The sequence below is a fragment of the Gorilla gorilla genome, chromosome 13 (genome assembly GCF_029281585.2).
Source record: "Gorilla gorilla gorilla isolate KB3781 chromosome 13, NHGRI_mGorGor1-v2.1_pri, whole genome shotgun sequence".
In the NCBI taxonomy this organism is placed as follows: Eukaryota; Metazoa; Chordata; class Mammalia; order Primates; family Hominidae; genus Gorilla; species Gorilla gorilla.
In genome coordinates, this window is record NC_073237.2 from 90,669,586 (window position 1) to 90,686,341 (window position 16,756).

General features: G+C 40.9%; 1 long non-coding RNA gene across 1 annotated transcript in view; it reads right to left on the bottom strand.

Annotated features, from left to right (window-relative positions):
• The window catches only part of LOC134756887 (uncharacterized), an 83,017-nt gene that overhangs the window by 33,604 nt on the left and 32,657 nt on the right, over positions 1-16,756 (bottom strand). Inside the window, exon 2 of the long non-coding RNA XR_010130289.1 lies at positions 12,947-13,126. This is a non-coding gene — a long non-coding RNA (uncharacterized lncRNA). The remainder of the gene's footprint in view (positions 1-12,946; positions 13,127-16,756) is intronic.

Below are 16,756 nucleotides of genomic sequence, written 5' to 3' on the forward strand. Positions count from 1 at the left end.
AACAACAAAAAAGAAAAACAAGAACCTTTGTCTAACTTAAGGTCACAAAGATTTTCTCCTGTGTTTTGTACGTTTTGTATTGTTGTTTCTTAAACTTTTTATTTTAACATAACTGTAGATTAACATACACCTGTAAAATAATACAGATAGATCACATATACCCTTTATCCATTTTTTCCAGTAGTAACATCTTGCATAACTGTAAGAACAGTATCACAACTAGGAAATTGACATTGATACAATCCTCCACTATTATTTAGATCTCAAGAGCTTTACATTTGTGTGTGTGTGTAGTTCTGTGTGATTTTGTCATATGTGTGGATTTATGTGACCAGCACCACAGTCAAGATATAAAACAGTTTTATCAGAAGGATCATTTATGCTAACCTTTTCTAGCCAGAACTACCTTCCTTCCTTCCCTATCCCTAATCCCTGGTTACAATTAATCTGATATACATCTCCATGATTTTAGTATTTCAACAGTTTTATATAAATGGAATCATGTAGTACGTAACATTTTGAGGTTGGCTTTTTTCTCTTGGCATAATTATCCCCATTTTCCACTAAGCCTCCCCTTTTGTTTAAGCTGGGTAGAGTCTGGTATACCTCATTGCAACCCCAAGTGTTCTGATTGATACGGCAACGGGAAAAGCCTCAGGGAAACATTAGGCAGGAAATGGCACTGCCTTCTACAAGAAATGCCTTAGTTTCTTTACTTGCAAAATGGAGATAAAATTATGTGCCCTGTCTGCTTCACAAGTCTCTTGGGAGATTCTTCTGGAATAATGAATGTGAATGAGCTCTGTAAAATGTACATTGGCATGTACCTGTTATTACTAACGACAAAAGTTTTGTTTACTTGTACTGCCTCATTGTCTATGGAACCCAGGTCTTCTCCCCTTTGGTAATTCCACTTTCTGGTTTGGGCCCATCTTTTCTCACCTGGGGCTTTCTATGTGCTAGATAGCCTGACTCGGCACTTTAGGCATCTGTGCTATCCCTATCACAAATATGGTCTATGAATTCCTGACTCCAGCTCTTACTAGCTTTGTAGTGTTGGAGAAATAAATATAACATCCCTAAATCTCAGTTTCTTTATTTGTAAACTGGAGATAAAAATAGTATATAACTCCATAAGGGTTGTTGTGAGAAATGCCATGCTTATGGTATGTGCCTGGCACACCGGAAGTTACTTGCCCAAGGCCACATGGTCAGTATACATCAGAGCTTGGCTAGAGTCCAAGTCTGTGATGCCAAAGATATCATTCAGGATCACTGAATTCTGTGGTCTTTCAATAGCTTACTTGAGTTTTCTGCCTCAACTTGGTTACATACTCCACAAGATGCCAAGAGAACTGAGTTACTTAAATAATTAAAAAAAAATAAAACAAAACACCATGCTTTTAAGGTCTCTCCCTTGTCCAAAGACCTTTGTTTGGTTATCAATGCCAGGGACTCTCTCTACCACTCGAGATTAATTATGCTAACATTCAAGCCTCCTAACAGTGCTAGACAAAACTTATGTGTCAAATATGCCTCATTGCTATGTTTAGCCCATGAGTGCCCTGGCTGTGCCTGGAATTCTGGGCACATACAAAGATGGAGAGGGCTATTGATAGATTGGGTGGTAGAGAGCATTTCCCAGGGGGAAAATAATGGGGGTGGAGACCAGGGGACAGGTAAGCATGATGGTGTATATGGGAAAAAGGAAACAGTCCATCTAACAGCATGTTGGGTACACGAAAAGGGGGAGTTGAAGATGAGACTGGAACATTAGCTGGACTGTGTAGGCCATGAGTGTGGGTCTAAGATGCCTACTTCCTGTTTAATAGGCAATTAGGAATCCTCGGACATGATGTCAGAGCTAAGGACATGGCCACCTGTGCCCCTGCAGGACATCTTGCCTCAGTTTTCACTCAGACTGTCTCAGGGTTTCCATAGTTAGTCTGGGGTAGACTCTCAGCATTCCCACCCCATGTCCTTCCCCTCATGGTCTCTGGGAGGCCCAGCCTCACTCACTATCGGAAGAGTGCTATCAGCAGTCTCATACCACTGAGATGCTGCAACCTGAAGACCAGAGAAAGCTTCTGGAATGCAACACGACCACAAGATCTCATTCTCTCCGCTTGTCTACATGGAAATCTCTATGCCTCATAGCTGTAAAATGGAGATAACAGCACCTGCTTTAGAGGAGTGCTATGTGGATTAAGTAAGATAATGTAAGAAGACTGCATAGCATAGGCACTAATCTGCCCTGGCCTTCCCTGCAGCACATTCCATACACAGACTTGTCCAGTGTGTGGGCATCACCTGAGAAGTAGCCACTCAGTTTATGTCTTTCAGAAAACACAAACAATCCGTGGTCACAGAACAGAGATGACTGGTGATTCAGATTTCCAGTACATTAGAAGGCACCTGCGAAGGTACTTCCCTTCGCCTCCTGGGAGCCATCAGTGAGCTCTCCAGGAGAGCAGTATGATGCAGAGAAAGAAACAAAGGAGATGCAGATAGTCATGTTTCTCCTCATTCACGGGGTGAACTTGGGCAGCACCTCCCTTTCTCTGATCCTCAGTTGCTTTGTTGAAATAGGGTTGATGTGAGGGGCCAGTGAGATAATGCAGGTAAAGTGCTGCATGGTGGCCAGCACTATTAGCTCCTGATGGGGGCTGATTCTCCCACGTGGTTGCCTGTGAGACTCAACTAAGGGGAGGAGCAGTCAGGATGGTCAGAAGCTCCCTTGTTGCTTTCTAGGCCCTTGCTGTGACCCATCCCTCTGGGACTGGCTCTGTTGTAAGGGTAAAGAAGTTCTGTGACATCCATGTGCCATGTCACTTTCCACCTGGGAGCAGAGGCAGGCACATCAGCTCCTTGGCTCTGTGCTGGTTCTGCTGGAAGGTTTTATAAGAGCACACTGTCCAGTAGAAATGTAGTGTGAGCTGCATGTGTAAGTTTAAGTTTTCTGGTAATTACGTTAAAAAGAATAAAAAGCAGGTGAAAATAATTGTAATATATTTATTTTATTTAACCCAATAGAGGTTGAGTATTCCTAATCTGAAAGTCTAAAATTCAAAATGCACCAAAACCCAAAATGGTCATTGACATGATGCTCAAAGGATATGCTCACTGGAGCATTTCAGATTTTGGATATTGGGATTAGGATGCTCAACCAGTAAGTATAATGTTAATGTGTCAAGCCCCCCACTTCCCACCCCCCGCAAAAAATCAGAAATTTGATACATTTCTGGTCCCAAGCATAGAAAAGAGATACTCAACCCATATATTCAAAATATTATCATTATAATATGTAATCAATATTAAAACATTAATGAGTTTTTTTATATGAAGTCTTCAAAGTACCGTGTGTGTCATAAACACATCATGGAAAATAGTCTTAATTAGGACAAGTCACATTTCAAGAACTCAAATAGCCATTACTATGTGGCAGCTGAGAGCTTCCTCATTGGAGAGTTTATGGCTTAGACTCGGCTTCCTGGAAACAGAGCCATGCTGCCATCTGGTGGTTACTTTGTCAAATAACTCCTCAGGCATCCACCCTGGGCTGGCCCCGTCGAGGTCAATGAAGACAGAAGTTACATCCTTCCCGCCCTTCGGTGCCCTCAACCTAGAGTTCAGAGCAAAGGATGCAAAGTCCCGGAAGAGAAGCCTATCTACATGCCCTGAGATTTGAAAGTGAAAAGGCTGTAACATGAGGAAATCTTTCACAGATGTGGAGATGAGAAGGGGAAATCACCAGCTTGGGGTCATGTGATAAATTCGTAGCTGCCCTGAGGTGAGGACAGCCTTGGCCCAGCCACCAGAGTATCATACCTAGACCGAGGCAATTGCCTAGAAAATATTGGGGATTTTTTCGTTGTTTTTTGTTTGTTTGTTTTTTTACAAAGTAATGAATCCATTCACGTTTCAAAATGCAAAAGCAGAGTTTCCCATCCCCACGAATCCTAACTACCCAGTTCCCCTTTAGTGAGGCATCACAGGTAATGCTGTGATAAGCTTGTACACTTTATTATTATTATTTTGAGACAGAGTCTTAAGGCTGGAGTGCAGTGGCGTTGATAGAGACAGGAGGTAGCCAAGGCACACCCCCACCCTGGGACCCCCGACACCTATCTTTAAGGCTGAAAAACCAGACTGCCGGTCCAGATGAAGCCCGCCATTTGCCCTACTGACTCTTTCTGAATACTGCCCACCTGTGAACTGGGAGGACTGGGTGGGGCCTCGGGAAGTTAACACCGTTTGTAGCAGGAGGGGCCTGGCCTCTGCTGTTCCTATGTGGTAACCTGGGATTCAATCAGTCAGGTGGAGAGCCTGTTAGCAGGACTCCATCTCACTTTGCTGAGTTGTTTTTCCTTTCTGCCCAATAAATTCCATTCCCCCTCACCCTTCAAAGTGTCTGTGAGCCTAATCGTTCCTGGTCGTGTGACAAGAACCTGGTTTGTCCTACAACAGCGTGATCACAGCTCACTGCAGCCTTGACCTCCTAAGCTCAAGGGATCCTCCCACCTCAGTCCCCTGGGTAGTTGGGATACAGGCATGAGCCACCACACGTGGCTAATTTTTGGTATTTTATGTACAGACAGTTTCACCATGTTGCCTAGGCTACTCTCAAACTCCTGGGCTCAAGCAATCTCCCCTCCTTGGCCTCCCAAAATGTTGGGATTACAGGCATGAGCCACCATGCCCAGCCCCACATATTATTTTTACATGTGCAAGTATATCCGTAGACTATACGGGTATACTATTCAAGTATAGTTTCTTGAAATGGAGTTGTTGGGCCCAAGGATATGTGCCTCTGTAATTTTGATAGATAAAGAATATCTTTTTTAAAAATCAGCTTTTAAAGATACAATCTACATATAAAAATTCACTATTTTAAGTGTACAGTTTGACAAATGTGTATAGTTGTGTAACCACCACCACGATCATGATGTAGAACATTGCCATCACTCCAGGAAGTTCCCTAGTGGTCCTTAGCAGTTAATTTCCCCACTCCCACCTCAGCCTCTGACAACTACTGATCTGGATTCTGCCCTTATAATTATAGTGGCCTTTTCCAGAATATCATAGAAATGCAATAGAATGTAATCTTTTCTGTCTGGATATTTTCACTTTGCATATAGATCATGCAGTTCATCCATATTGTTGCATGTATGATGTATCAAAGTACAGCAGATCCTAGAATAATATTTTGTCGAACATTGTTTTACTATAATGTTGACGAGAAAAAAAAAATCAATTCCCTGCTGAGGCCACTGTCTGTGTGATGTTTGCACATTTTCCCCAAGCCTGGATTGATTTTCTCTGAGTATTCCGGATTACTCCCACATCCCCAAAGATGTACACGCTAGGTTAATTGTTACGTCTACATGGTCCCAGTGTGAGTGAGCTTGGGTGTATGAGTGTGGCTCAGGATGGGACGGCATCCTGTCTGGAGTTGGCTCCCACCTTGCACTCTGAGCTGCTGGGATAGGTTCCAGCCACCTGCAACCCTGAACTGGAATAAGCAGGTTGGAAAGTGGATGAATGAGTGAATACAAATTATTGTTAAAAGAATTTCTGTAAAGTATATGATAATCCTACAATGCATGACATCAAAGAAAACAGTCTGAAAGCTCTCAGCAAGCCCTCTGTATTTGTGATTGTTTTTGAACTGCATGGTTGTAGGAGATGCTCCTGATAATTTTTGCTTTGCAAACATTTATTCTTTGATTCAGTCCACCACCACTATGACCACTGTCACTTACTGATTCACCAAAAGTTGTGTAAATAATGATCTTACTTGTTTTTATTAATCTTTCTCAAATGTATGTATAGCTCACTTCTATTTCAATGTTTAATATTAGAAGTATTTGAGGTCTTTATTTAGATATTTCATGATGTTTTAATGACAGAAATATGCCATAGGAACTTAACTTTTATATACATCAATTAGCCTATGGTAAAATTGGTTTCATTATATGTCATTTCACTTAAAGTTGTTATTTCCAAGAACCTATTGATGTTAAGTGAGGACTTTCTGCAATAACTTTTTTAAATTTTTAAGTGATATCATATCCTATAGATATATCAGTTTATCTGTTTACCAGGTGATGGACATTTTGTTTCCAGTTTGGGACTTCTATGAATAAAGCTTCTATGAACATTCAAGTATTTTTTTTCCCCCCCGAGACGGAGTTTCGCTCTTGTTACCCAGCCTGGAGTGCAATGGCATGATCTTGGCTTACTGCAACCTCCGCCTCCTGGGTTCAGGCGATTCTCCTGCCTCAGCCTCCCTGGTAGCTGGGATTACAGGCATGCACTACCACGTCTGGCTAATTTTTGCATTTTTAGTAGAAACGGGGTTTCACCATGTTGGTCAGGCTGGTCTGGAACTCCTGACCTCAGGTGATCTGCCCGCCTCAGCCTCCCAAAGTGCTGCGATTAAAGGCGTGAGACACCGCGCCCGGCCGAACATTTGTCTTTAAAGTTTCCTTTCTCCTGAGTAAATACCTAGAAGTGGAATTTCTGGGTCAAATGAGAAGTGAATGTTTAGCTTTGTAAGAAACTGCCAGAGGTTCCAAGATGGCCAAATAGGAACAGCTCCAGTCTACAGCTCCTAGTGTGAGCGATGCAGAAGATGGGTGATTTCTGCATTTCCAACTGAGGTACTGGGTTCATCTCACTGTGGCTTTTTGGACAGTGGGTGCAGGACAGTGAGTGCAGCCCACGGAGTGTGAGCCGAAGCAGGGTGAGGCGTTGCCTCACCAAGGAGGCACAAGGGGTCAGGGAATTCCCTTTCCTAGCCAAGCGAAGCTGTGACAGACGGCACCTGGAAAAATTGGGACACTCCTACCCTAATACTGTGCTTTTCTAACGGTCTTAGAAAATGGCACACCAGGAGATTATATCTCGCACCTGGCTTGGAGGGTCCCATGCCCACAGAGCCTCGCTTACTGCTAGCACAACAGTCTGAGATCAAACTGCAAGGCAGCAGTGAGGCTTGGGGAGGGGCACCCGCCATTGCTGAGGCTTGAGTAGGTAAACAAAGCGGCCGGGAAGCTCGAACTGGGTGCAGCCCACCGAAGCTCAAGGAGGCCTGCCTGCCTCTGTAGACTCCACCTCTGGGGGCAGGGCATAGCTGAACAAAAGGCAGCAGAAACTTCTGCAGACTTAAAAGTCCCTGTCTGACAGCTTTGAAGAGAGTAGTGGTTCTCCCAGCATGGAGTTTGAGATCTGAGAACGGACAGACTGCCTCCTCAAGTGGGTCCCTGACCCCCGAGTAGTCTAACTGGGAGGAACCTCCCAGTAGGGGTTGACCAACACCTCATACAGTCGGGTGCCCCTCTGAGATGAAGCTTCTAGAGGAACGATCAGACAGCAACATTTGCTGTTCTGCAGTATTTGCTGTTCTGCAGCCTTTGCTGGTGATACCCAGGCAAACAGGGTCTGGAATGAACCTCCAGCAAACTCCAACAGACCTGAAGCTGAGGGTCCTGACTGTTAGAAGGAAAACTAACAAATAGAAAGGACATACACACAAAAACCCCATCTGTATGTCACCATCATGAAAGACCAAAGGTAGATAAAACCACAAAGATGGAGAGAAACCAAAGCAGAAAAGCTGAAAATTCAAAAAATTAGAGCACCTCCTCTCCTCCAAAGGAACGCAGTTCCTTGCCAGCAATGGAGCAAAGCTGGACGGAGAATGACTTTGACGAGTTGAGAGAAGAAGGCTTCAGATGATCGGTAATAACAAACTTCTCTGAGCTAAAGGAGGATGTTCGAACCCATCGCAAATAAGTTAAAACCCTTGAAAAAAGATTAGACGAATGGCTAACTAGAATAAACAGTGTAGAGAAGTCCTTAAATGACCTGATGGAGCTGAGAACCATGGCAGGAGAACTATGTGATGCATGCACAAGCTTCAGTAGCCAATTCGATCAACTGGAAGAAAGGATATCAGTGATTGAAGGTCAGATGAATGAAATGAAGCGAGAAGAGAAGTTTAGAGAAAAAAGAGTAAAAAGAAACGAACAAAGCCTCCAAGAAATATGTGACTATGTGAAAAAACCAAATCTACGTCTGATTGGTGTACCTGAAAGTGACGGGAAGAATGGAACCAAGTTGGAAAACGCTCTGCAGGATATTATCCAGGAGAACTTCCCCAATCTAGCAAGGCAGGCCAACATTCAAATTCAGGAAATACAGAGAACTCCACAAAGATACTTCTTGAGAAGAGCAACTCCAAGATACATAATTGTCAGATTCACCAAAGTTGAAATGAAGGAAAAAATGTTAAGTGCAGCCAGAGAGAAAGGTTGGGTTACCCACAAAGGGAAGCCCATCAGACTAACAGCGGATCTCTTGGCAGAAACTCTACAAGCCAGAAGAGAGTGGGGGCCGATATTCAACATTCTTGAAGAAAAGAATTTTCAGCCCAGAATTTCATATCCAGCCAAACTAAGCTTCATAAGTGAAGGAGAAATAAAATCTTTTACAGACAAGCAAATGCTGAGAGATTTTGTCACCACCAGGCCTGCCTTACAAGGGCTCCTGAAGGAAGCACTAAACATGAAAAGGAACAACCGATACCAGCCACTGCAAAAACATGCCAAACTGTAAAGACCATCGATGCTAGGAAGAAACTGCATCAACTAACGAGCAAAATAACCAGCTAACATCATAACAACAGGATCAAATTCACACATAAGAATATTAGCCTTAAATGTAAATGGGCTAAATGCTCCAATTAAAAGACACAGACTGGCAAATTGGATAAAGAGTCAAGACCCATCAGTGTGCTATATTCAGGAGACCCATCTCACGTGTGGAGACACACATAGTCTCAAAATAAACGGATGGAGGAAGATCTACCAGATGGAAAACAAAAAAAGAAAGCAGGGGTTGCAATCCTAGTCTCTGATAAAACAGACTTTAAAACAACAAAGATCTAAAGAGACAAAGAAGGCCATTACATAATGGTAAAGGGATCAATTCAACAAGAAGAGCTAACTATCCTAAATATATATGCACCCAATACAGGAGCACCCAGATTCATAAAGCAAGTCCTTGGAGACCTACAAAGAGACTTAGGCTCCCACACAATAATAATGGGAGACTTTAACACCCCACTGTCAACATTAGACAGATCAATGAGACAGAAAGTTAACAAGGATATCCAGGAATTGAACTGAGCTCTGCACCAAGCGGACCTAATAGACATCTACAGAACTCTCCACCCGAAGTCAAGAGAATATACATTCTTCTCAGCACCACATCACACTTATTCCAAAATTGACCACATAGTTGGAAGTAAAGCACTCCTCAGAAAATGTAAAAGAACAGAAATTATAACAAACTGTCTCTCAGACCACAGTGCAATCAAACTAGAACTCAGGATTAAGAAACTCACTCAAAACCACTCAACTACATGGAAACTGAACAACCTGCTCCTTAATGACTACTGGGTACATAACAAAATGAAGGCAGAAATAAAGATGTTCTTTGAAACCAATGAGAACAAAGATACAACATACCAGAATCTCTGGGACACATTTAAAGCAGTATGTAGAGGGAAATTAATAGCACTAAATGCCCACAAGAGAAAGCAGGAAAGATCTAAAATTGACACCAAAACATCACAATTAAAAGAACTAGAGAAGCAAAAGCAAACACATTCCAAAGCTAGCAAAAGGCAAGAAATAACTAAGATCAGAGCAGAACTGAAGGAGATAGAGACACAAAAAACCCTTCAAAAAATCAATGAATCCAGGAGCTGGTTTTTTGAAAAGATCAACAAAATTGATAGATTGCTAGCAAGACTAATAAAAAAGAAAAGAGAGAAGAATCAAATAGATGCAATATAAAATGATAAAGGGGAAATCACCACCAATCCCACAGAAACACAAACTACCATCAGAGAATACTATAAACACCTCTATGCAAATAAACTAGAAAATCTAGAAGAAATTGATAAATTCCTGGACACATACACCCTCCCGAGACAAAACCAGGAAGAAGTTGAATCCCTGAATAGGCCAATAACAGGCTCTGAAATTGAGGCAATAATTAATAGCCTACCAACCAAAAAAAGTCCAGGACCAGATGGATTCACAGCCGAATTCTACCAGAGGTACAAGGAAGAGCTGGTACCTTTCCTTCTGAAACTATTCCAATCAATAGAAAAAGAGGGAATCCTCCCTAACTCATTTTATGAGGCCAGCATCATCCTGATACCAAAGCCTGGCAGAGACACAACAAAAAAAAAGAGAATTTTAGACCAATATCCCTGATGAACTTTGATGCAAAAATCCTAAATAAAATACTGGCAAACCAAATCCAGCAGCACATCAAAAAGCTTATCCACCATGATCAAGTGGGCTTCACCCCTGGGATGCAAGGGTGGTTCAACATACACAAATCAATGAATGTAATCCAGCATATAAACAGAACCAAAGACAAAAACCACATGATTATCTCAATAGATGCAGAAAAGGCCTTTGACAAAATTCAACAGCACTTCATGCTAAAAACTCTCAATTAGGTATTGATGGGACGTATCTCAAAATAATAAGAGCTATCTATGACAAACCCACAGCCAATATCATACTGAGTGGGCAAAAACTGGAAGCATTCCCTTTGAAAACTGGCACAAGACAGGGATGCCCTCTCTCACCACTCCTATTCAACATAATGTTGGAAGTTCTGGCCAGGGCAATCAGGCAGGAGAAAGAAATAAAGGGTATTCAATTAGGAAAAGAGGAAGTCAAATTGTCCCTGTTTACAGATGACATGATTGTATAATGAGAAAACCCCATCATCTCAGCCCAAAATCTCCTTAAGCTGATAAGCAACTTCAGCAAAGTCTCAGGATACAAAATCAACGTGCAAAAATCACAAGCATTCCTATATACCAACAACAGACTAAGAGAGCCAAATCATGAGTGAACTCCCATTCACAATTGCTACAAAGACAATAAAATACCTAGGAATCCAACTTACAAGGGATGTGAAGGACCTCTTCAAGGGGAACTACAAACCACTGCTCAACAAAATAAAAGACGACACAAACAAATGGAAGAACATTCCATGCTCATGGGTAGGAAGAATCAATATCGTGAAAATGGCCATACTGCCCAAGGTAATTTATAGATTCAATGCCATCGCCATCAAGCTACCAATGAGTTTCTTCACAGAATTGGAAAAACTAAAGTTCATATGGAACCAAAAAAGAGCCCACATTGCCAAGACAATCCTAAGCCAAAAGAACAAAGCTGGAGGCATCATGCTACCTGACTTCAAACTATACTACAAGGCTATAGTAACCAAAAGAGCATGGTACTGGTACCAAAACAGAGATATAGACCAATGGAACAGAACAGAGCCCTCAGAAATAATGCCACATATCTACAACCATCTGATCTTTGACAAACCTGACAAAAACAAGCAATGGGGAAAGGATTCCCTATTTAATAAATGGTGCTGGGAAAACTGGCTAGCCATATGTAGAAAGCTGAAACTGGATCCCTTCCTTATGCCTTATACAAAAATTAATTCAAGATGGATTAAAGACTTAAATGTTAGACCTAAAACCATAAAAATCCTAGAAGAAAACCTAGGCAATACCATTCAGGACATAGGCATGGGCAAGGACTTCATGTCTAAAACACCAAAAGGAATGGCAACAAAAGCCAAAATTGACAAATGGGATCTAACTAAACTAAAGAGCTTCTGCACAGCAGAAGAAACTACCATCAGAGTGAACAGGCAAGCTACAGAATGGGAGAAAATTTTTGCAATCTACTCATCTGACAAAGGGCTAATATCCAAAATCTACAAAGAACTTAAACAAATTTACAAGAAAAAAATCAAACAACCCTGTCAAAAAGTGGGCAAAGGATATGAACAGACAGTCCCCAAAGAAGACATTTATGCAGGCAACAGACACATGAAAAAATGCTCATCGTCACTGGCCATCAGAGAAATGCAAATCAAAACCACAATGAGATACCATCTCACACCAGTTAGAGTGTGATCATTAAAAAGTCAGGAAACAACAGGTGCTGGAGAGGATGTGGAGAAATAGGAACACTTTTACACTGTTGGTGGGACTGTAAACTAGTTCAACCATTGTGGAAGACAGTGTGGCGATTCCTCAAGGATCTAGAACTAGAAATACCATTTGACCCAGCCATCCCATTACTGGGTATATACCCAAAGGATTATAAATCATGCTGCTATAAAGACACATGCACACGTATGTTTATTGTGGCACTATTCACAATAGCAAAGACCTGGAACCAACCCAAATGTCCATCGATGATAGACTGTATTAAGAAAATGTGGCACATATACAGCATGGAATACTATGCAGCCATAAAAAAGGATGAGTTCATGTCTTTGTAGGGACATGGATGAAGCTGGAAACCATCATTCTGAGCAAACTATCTCAAGGACAGAAAACCAAACACTGTATGTTCTCACTCATAGGTGGGAATTGAACAATGAGAACACTTGGATGCAGGATGGGGAACATCATACACTGGGGCCTGTCATGTGGTGAGGCGGGGGAAGGGATAGCATTCGGAGTTATACCTAATGTAAATGATGAGTTATTGGGTGCAGCACACCAACATGGCACATGTATACATATGTTACAAACCTGCACATGTACCCTAGAACTTAAAGTATAAAAAAAAAAAGAAAAGAAACTGCCATACTGTTTTCCAAAGTAACTGTACCATTTTCCATCACCACTCACAATTAGGGTTCCAGTTGCTTCACACCCACACTAACACTTGGCATGGTCGGTCTTTTGAATTTTAGCTATTCTAGTGGGTGTGTAGTGGTATTGCATTGTAGTTTAAATTTACAGTTGACTGATGACTAATGATACTGTCCATCATTCTTGTGCTTACTCACTATTTGTATATATTCTTTGGTGAAATACCTGTTCAAATATTCTGTCCATTTTTAAATTGGGCTGTTTGTCTTCTTGGTATTTAGGTATAAGTGATCTTTATATATTCCAGATACAAATCCTTTGTCTGATATAGCAGTCCCCCATTGTCTGATTCAAGTCTCTTGGTCTTGCTTTCTGCAGTTCCAGTTACTAGTGGTCAATTGCAGTCTGAAAATAGGTGAATATAGTACAATAAGATATTTTGAGAGACAGAGACCACATTCACATAACTTTTATCACAGTATATTATTATAATTGTTCTATTTTATTAATAGTTATTGCTGTTAATTTATTACTGTGTCTAATTTATAAGTTAAACTATATCATAGGTATTTGTGTGTAGGAAAAACCATAGTGTATATAAGGTTCAGTACTACCCACCGTTACAGACATCTACCGAAGGTCTAAGACATCAATTAGCCTATTTTACCATAGGCTATAAGAGCACATTCTCATGGCTCCCCTTGCCCAATCCTGCCTCCTCCCCTTTCCTTTCATAAGTGTTACTCCTTAATAATTGCTTTTCTACTCCTCGATCTCGGCATCTGCTTCCCAGAGGACTCAACTGACACACGTCTTTAAAGAAAAATAGGCAGATTTATAAAAAGGCAATTCACAAAAGGAATGGTGAAATAATTAGGAAAATGAAAAGTTACGGAATAGTAAGATAGACGTTTTTATCTATCATATTAGCAAAGTTTACAGAAATTGAATAATATCTGTGTTGGCTAGCATGTATTGGGAATGTAAATTGTCAAGTATGTGGTCGTGTAAATTGACATACACATTTTGGAAAGCTGTTTTGCAAAATATTTTAAAATTACATGACTCAGAAATTTCACTTTTTAAATGTACTTTAAAGAACATTTGCCAATGTATGAAATGAGGCATGTTTAATAATATGCATTGTAACATGATATATAATTGTTCAACCGTTCTGGAAAGAAACAAATTGAAACTGACAACAGTATACACCCCTGAGGCAGTTTTGTAGAACCAGCTGAAATTAGAGATCCCTTTATTCTTTGGCCAAGATTATACTGAATTTTTTTAAATTTTTTATTGTGGTAAAATATACATAATATCTCTTTAACCACTTGTAAGTGTATAATTTAGTTGCATTAAAAGCATTCACATGTTGTTAACCATCATCACTATATATACTCAAAATTTTCTCGACCCCAACATAAACTCTGAATCCATTAAACAAAAATTCCTCCTTCCCTCTTTCCCCTCGTCCTCTAGTAATCTCTATCTTACTTTTTGTCTCTATAAATGTGCCTATTCTATCTGATACAAGTGAATTCATAAAATATTTGTCCTTCTGTATCTGGCTTATTTCACTAAGCATAATGTTTTTGAAAGCCAACCATGTTGTAACATATATAAAAATTCCATTTCTTTTAATGGTTGAATAATATTCCATTATATGTATATAGCACATTTTGTTTATTCATTCAACAGTTGATGGACACTTGGGTTGTTTTTACCTTTTGGCTATTGTGAATAACACTACTGTGAAAAGTGGTGTACAAATATCTGTTTAAGTCCCTGCTTTCAATTCTTTTGGATATATACCTAAGAGTAGAATTGCTGGATTTCTGTATTTATCATTTGAGGAACTGACTGATAAATTGTATTCCACAGCAGCTGCACTATTTTGCATCCCCACCAGCAATACAAAAGGATTCCAACTTCTCCACATACTTGTCAACATTTATTATTTTGTTTCTGAAAAAATTATAGCCATTCTAGCAGATGCGAAGTGGTATTTCACTGTCATTTGATTTGCAGTTCCCTAATGGCAAATGATATTAAACAGCTTTCCATGTGCTCATTGGCTATTTGTGTACTATTTTTGGAGAAGTGTCTATTCACATCCTTTGCCCATTTTTAAAAATTGCATTGTTTTCCTGTCGTAGGGGGTATTTTTATTTTTATTTATTTTTTAGACAAGGTCTCACTCTGTCACCCTGGCTGGAATGCAGTGGCGCGATCTCAGCTCACTGCAACCTCCACTTCTGGGCTTAAGCTATCCTCCCACCTCAGCCTCCCAAGTAGCTGGGACTACAGGCACATGCCACCATATCTGGGTAATATTTGTATTTTGTGTAGAGATGGGTTTTGCCATATTGCCCAGGCTGGTCTCGAACACCTGGGCTCAAGCCATCCACCCGCCTGGGCCTCCCAAAATGCTGGTGAGCGGTGAATCCAGCTGGACTTCCTGGGTCGAGTGGGGACTTGGAGAACTTTTCTGTCTTACAAGAGGATTGTAAAAATGTACCAATCAGCACTCTGTAGCTAGGACTGTAAAACTCACCAATCAGCACTCTGTAGCTAGCAAGGGGATTGTAAAACTCACCAATCAGCACTCTGTAGCTAGCAAGGGGATTGTAAAATGCACCAATCAGCACTCTGTAAAATGCACCAATCAGTGCTCCGTAAAATGCACCAATCAGCGCTCTGTAAAATGCACCAATCAGCAGAATCCTAAAAGTAGCCAATCGCAGGGAGGATTGGAAAAAAGGCATTCTGATAGGACAGAAATGGAAAATGGGAGGGGACAAATAAGGGAACAAAAGCTAGCCACCCAGCCAGCAGGGACAACGGGCTGGGGTCCCCTTCTATGCTGTGGAAGCTTTGTTCTTTTGCTCTTCACAATAAATCTTGCTGCTGCTCATTCTTTGGGTCCGTGCCATCTTTAAGAGCTGTAACACTCACTGCGAAGGTCTGCAGCTGCATTCTTGAAGTTGGCCAGACCGTGAACCCACTGGAAGGAACCAACTCTGGACACACTGGGAGCCACTACACCCAGCCAAAAGTTCTTTATATATTCTGATTACTAGTTCTTTATCAGGTATGTGACTTGCAAATATTTTCTCCCACTCTAAAGCTTGCCTTTACTTGATAGTATCCTTTGATGCAGAAAAGTTTTAAATTTTGGTGAAACCCAAGTTACCTACTTTTTTTCTTTTTTTTTGAGACAGAGTCTCATGCTGTCGCCCAGGCTGGAGTGCAGTGGTGCGATCTTGGCTCACTGCAACCTCTGCCTCCCAGGTTCAAGCGATTCTCCTGCCTCAGCTTCCTGAGTAGCTGGGACTACAGGCATGAGCCACCATGCCCAGCTAATTTTTGTATTTTTAGTAGAGACAGGGTTTCACCATCTTGGCCAGGCTGGTCTCAAACTCCTGGCCACAAGTGATCCACCTACCTCAGCCTCCCAAAGTGCTGGGAATACAGGTGTGAGCCACCGCACACAGCCTTACTTTTTTTCTTTTGTTGCTGGTGGTTTTGGTGTCATATCCATGAAACTGTTGCCAAATTCAATTGCGTGAAGATTTTCTCCAAAATTTTCTTCTAAAAGTTTTATAGTTTTAGCTCTTATGTGTAGATCTTGGATGCATTTTGAGTTAATTTTTTATGTTGTCCAAGGTAGGGATCCAACTTCATTCTTTTGCATGTGGATATTGTTTTCCCAGTACCATTTGGTGAAAAAATGTCCTTTCCCCATTGAATGGTCTTGGCATCATTGTTGCAAATCGATCATATATATGTGAGGGTTTATTTCTGAACTCTATTCTATTGCAATAGTCTATATGTCTGGCTTTATGCTAGCACCATAATGTTTTAATTAATGTAGCTTTGTAGTAAGTTTCAAAGTTAAGAAGTATGAGTCCTCCAACTTTATTCTTTTTAAAGGCAGTTTTAGCAATTCAAAGCCCTTTGTAATTTCATATGAATTTGAGGATCAGTATAATGTTAAGTCTTCCTGTCCATAAACACAGGATGTCTGTCCAT